Here is a 5361-nt window from a genome sequence, read left to right as displayed (position 1 = left end):
AAATAATTATTATACTTCAAAGTACTGTCTCTGAAATGTTATTTATTGTAAGGCTGTGAAAAACAGTTTTTGACTTTTTCTTTTGAAAGTGCTTTCCATATCAGTTTATATATATATATATATATATATTTTAATCTTATTATTATTTTTTTGGCTGTGTTGGGTCTTTGTTGCTGCATGCAGGCTTTCTCTAGTTGTGGCGAGCAGGGTCTATTCTTCGTTGTGGTCTGGGGGCTGCTCATTGCAGTGGCTTCTCTTGTTGTGGAGCACAGGCCTAGAGCACACCGGCTTCAGTAGTTGTGGTGCACAGGCTTAGTTGCGCCACGGCATGTGGGATCTTCCCAGACCAGGACTCGAACCCGGGTCCCCTGCATCAGCATGCGGATTCTTAACTACTGCGCCACCAGGGAAGTACCCTGTATCAGTTTAAAATGACACAAGAAAAGTAATTTCTTCCAATATTTTTTTTAAACTATTATGGAAAATTTTAAACAAAAAAGTAGAGAGAATAACCCTTTGTTTCCATTATGAACCCTGTGTACCCACTACTGAATTTTAGCAGTCATTATCCTCCCCATATTCACAATATTTATTTATTTGGGGTTTTTTTCTGGAATAATTTAAAGCAAGTCCCAGATATGTCATTTTGTGGTAAAGACTTTTTTCTTTAAATATATCCACCATACCATTATCACATCTACTAATATTAATTCCTGAATACGATCAAATTCCCAGACTTAATTCAAATTTTGCTGTCTTAAAACAATTGGTTTGAATCAAGATCATGAGGTACATATTTGATTATGTCTCTTAAGACTTTTAGTCTTTTTTAAAATTAATTAATTTTATTATTAATAATTATAATTTAATTATTTTATTTATTTATTTTAATTATTTTATCTTAATAATTTAATTATTTTATTGATTAAATTAAATAATAGATTAATTTATTTATTTATCTTCGTTACAGCACACGGGCTTCTCATTGCGGTGGCTTCTCTTGTTGAGGAGCACGGGCTCTAGGCACGTGGGCTTCAGTACCTGTGGCATTACAGGCTTCGGTCGTTGTGGTTTGTGGGCTCTAGAGCGCAGGCTCAGTAGTTGTGAGCATGGCCTTAGTTGCTCCACGACATATGGAATCTTCCCCGACCAGGGATTGAACCTGTGTGCCCTGCACTGGCAGGCGGATTCTTAACCACTGCGCCACCAGGGAAGGCCCAACTTTTAGTCTTTGATAGTCCACCTTCCCCCTTACACACTTGTTTTTATTGATTTTTTTTTAATAAGCATTCTTTATTTATTTATTTATTTATTTTTGGCTGCGTTGCATCTTCGTTGCTGCGCACAGGCTTTCTCTAGTTGCAGCAAGCGGGGGCTACTGTTCGATGCAGTGCACAGGCTTCTCATTGCAGTGGCTTCTCTTGTTGAGGACCACGGGCTCTAGGTGTAAGGGCTTCAGTAGTTGTGGTGCACGGGCTTAGTTGCATCCACAGCATGTGGGATCTTCCCGGACCAGAGTTTCAACCTGTGTCCCTGGCATTGGCAGGTGGATTCTTAACCGCCCTGCCACCTGGGAAGTCCCTTGTTTTTAAATTTATTCAATTTGTTGGGGAAATTAGGCTATTTGTCCTATGAAACCTGATTACTTCTTGGTGTTCTGGTGCGCTTTTTTAAACTTCTTTTTCTATTCCCTGTATTTCCTATAAACTGTTGGTTAGAGCTAAGGCTTAATTAGATTTGAGTTCAATTTGGAGGAATCATAAATACTTATAGAAGGTGCTTTGTAGTTCCTATTGCATCACCTCAAGAAGTATACCATGTCTGATTATCTCACTTTTTTTTTTATTATCTCACTTTTAATGGTATTAAGATTGATTGGGAGGTTCCAATGGTACACACCTGATTCCCTCATTATAAAGTTCAACATCTTTTTAAAAAGTAGTTGTTATAAACAAACAACCCAATCAAAAAATGGGTGGGGGCTTCCCTGGTGACGCAGTGGTTGGGAGTCCGCCTGCCGATGCAGGGGGCGCAGGTTCGTGCCCTGGTCCGGGAGTATCCCACATGCCGTGCGCGGAGCGTCTGGACCCGTGAGCCATGGCCGCTGGGCCTGCGAGTCCGGAGCCTGTGCTCCGCGGCGGGAGAGGCCACGGCAGTGAGGGGCCTGCGTACCACAGGAAAAAAAAAAAAAAGGGTGGAAGATCTAAAAAGACATTTTTGGGGCTTCCCTGGTGGTGCAGTGGTTGAGAATCCGCCTGCCAATGCAGGGGACATGGGTTCGATCCCTGGTCCGGTAAGATTGCACATGCCGCGGAGCAACGAAGCCCGTGCACCACAACTATTGAGCCTATGCTCTAGAGCCCGTGTGCCACAACTACTGAAGCCCGTGCGCCTAGAGCCCGTATCTGCAACGAGAGAAGCGACCACAGTGAGAAGCCCGCACACTGCAACGAAGAGTAGCCCCCGCTCACCATAACTAGAGAAAGCCCACGCACAGCAACGAAGACCCAACACAGCCAAAAATAAATAAATAAATAAATTTATTTATTTAAAAAAAAAACAAAAAACATTTCTTCAGGGAGTTCCCTGCGGGGTCCTGTGGTTAGGACTTGGCGCTTTCACTGCCGCGGCCCTGGGGTTCGATCCTTGGTCATGGAACTAAGATCTTGAAAGCTGTGCGGCATGGCCAAAAAAAGAAAAAAACGAAAAAAACGAAAAAAACGAAAAAAAGAAAATAAAATGAAAGCAGTTCTGAAGGGAAAATTCTATGTATAGTGTCTATATGTTTTTTTAAAAAAATTAAAAATAAAATAAAAAGACATTTCTCCAAAGAAGACATACAGATGGCCAAAAGGCATATGAAAAGATGCTCAACATCGCTAATTACTGCAGAAATGCAAATCAAAACTACAGTGATAACCTCACACTGGTCAGAATGGCCAACATCAAAAAAAAATCTACAAATAATAAATACTGGAGAGGGTGTGGAAAGAAAGGAACCCTCCTACACTGTTGGTGGAAATGTAAATTGGTACAGCCACTATGGAGAACGGTATGGAGGTTCCTTAAAAAACTAAAAACAGAACTACCACATATGATCCTGCAATCCCACTCTTGGGCATATACCTGGAGAAAACCATAATTTGAAAAGATACATGCACCCCAATGTTCATTGCAGCACTATTTACAGTAGCCAAGATATGGAAGCAACCTAACTGTCTATCAACAGATGAATGGATAAAGATGTGGTATATATATACAATGGAATATTACTCAGCCATAAAGAAGAAAAAAATAATGCCATTTGCAGCAATGTGGATGGACCTAGAGGTTATCATACAAAGTGAAGTAAGCCAGACGGAGAAAGACAAATATCATATTATTTCACATATATGTGGAATCTAAAAAAATGATACAAATGAAGTTATTTACAAAACAGAAATAGACTCACAGTCATATAGTTTTGTAACTTGTAGTTACCAAAGGGGAAAGGAGGGGAGGGATAAATTAGGACTTTGGGATTAAAATATACACACTACTATATATAAAATAGATAACCAACAAGGACCTACAGGGAACCATACTTAATATCTTGTAATAACCTATAATAGAGAATGTACAAAAAGAATATATATTTTTGAATCATTTCGCTGTACACCTGAAACTAACACAACATTGTAAACCAACTATATTTCAATAAAAAAAAATTTTTTTTTTTTAAAGTAGATGTTAGGGCTTCCCTGGTGGCGCAGTGGTTGAGAGTCCGCCTGCCGATACAGGGGATACGGGTTCGTGCCCCAGTCCGGGAAGATCCCACATGCCGTGGAGCGGCTGGTCTCGTGAGCCATGGCCGCTGAGCCTGTGCGTCCGGAGCCTGTGCTCCGCAACGGGACAGGCCACAAGAGTGAGAGGCCTGCGTACCGCAGAAAAAAAAAAAAAAAGTAGATGTTATATATGTTTAGCTCTATCAACAGCAGACACATTCAAATCTTGAAATCTTGCCCTGGGGGAGCAATCTTCATAAAAATGTTTTTCAATTACCTTTCCTAACATAAAACTGTGGTTGAAGGTTCACATCAACCTTTCCATCACAAAGTATTATGCAAAAAAAATTTTTATGAGGAAACTAAGTTTAAAATTGCAAAATACAAATAAAGCTCATATTCACCTCAGAAATTACCACCATGATTGGGAACTAAGTAGATAGATTTGGGAGGTCTTGGCTATGAAGATATAAGGAAATATCTAAATCAATGGTGGTGTAGTGGTTAAGAATCTGCCTGCGAAGGCAGGGGACACGGGTTTGAGCCCTGGTCCGGGAAGATCCCACATGCCGCAGAGCAACTAAGCCCGTGCGCCACAACTACCGAGCCTGCACACTAGAGCCTGCAAGCCACAACTACTGAGCCTGTGAGCCACAACTACTGAAGCCCATGCGTTTAGAGCCAGTGCTCAGCCACAAGAGAAGCCACCGCAATGAGAAGCCCGTGCACCGCAACAAAGACTAGCCCGCTGCTCGCTGCAGCTAGAGAAAGCCCGCGTGCAGCAACAAAGACCCAATGCAGCCAAAAATTAATTAATTAATTTAAAAAAATTAGGGAACTAAGTCAAATAATTCTTAGTTCCCTAAGATTAGTAGGGAACTAAGCATTATTAAAAATAAAATTGGGCTTCCCTGGTGGCGCAGTGGTTGAGAGTCCATCTGCCGATGCAGGGGACATGGGTTTGTGCCCCAGTCCGGGAAGATCCCACATGCCGTGGAGCGGCTGGGCCCGTGAGCCATGGCCGCTGAGCCTGCGCGTCCGGAGCCTGTGCTCCACAACGCGAGAGGCCACAACAGTGACAGGCCCGCGTACCGCAAAAAATAAATAAATAAATAAAATAAAATAAAATTGACACAGCTGTCTCAGGGAGGAGTGAAGCAAGGAACTGTGACTTTTCATTACAACCCCATCTGTGCCTATATTACTTCAATAGTATTACATAGGGCAGAGAAAAGTAAGAGTGCGGAAAACATTCAAAATAAAAAGCCTACTAATTATGTAGACGATTCCAGTTTTTTCTGTTCCATCAGAATCCACTTGGAAAATATATAAAGGGACCAAGGTCAATAAAAGCTTATCTGGTGACTGAAAATCTTCAAAAGGACTGACGCGTCGGAAGGAGTCTGAAGTTCGGAGGTCTGGTGGGCATGCGACTCGAAGATGCGGAGGGTCAGAGCTCGGACTGCTCGCGTTGCTAGGCCGGGGCCACCACAAAACCTCGCTGGGGGCGGGGCCACTTGACATCACAGAGACGCTCCGCCTCCTTACGTCGCGCACTCGGGAGGCCAGAAGGTTTCTGGCGGCATCGGCGCCATTT

Source organism: Aethalodelphis obliquidens, unplaced genomic scaffold (assembly GCF_003676395.1).
Source record: "Aethalodelphis obliquidens isolate GAN/ISIS:26980383/991018 unplaced genomic scaffold, ASM367639v1 scaffold5, whole genome shotgun sequence".
NCBI lineage: Eukaryota > Metazoa > Chordata > Mammalia > Artiodactyla > Delphinidae > Aethalodelphis > Aethalodelphis obliquidens.
Note: the sequence above shows the minus strand (reverse complement) of the source record.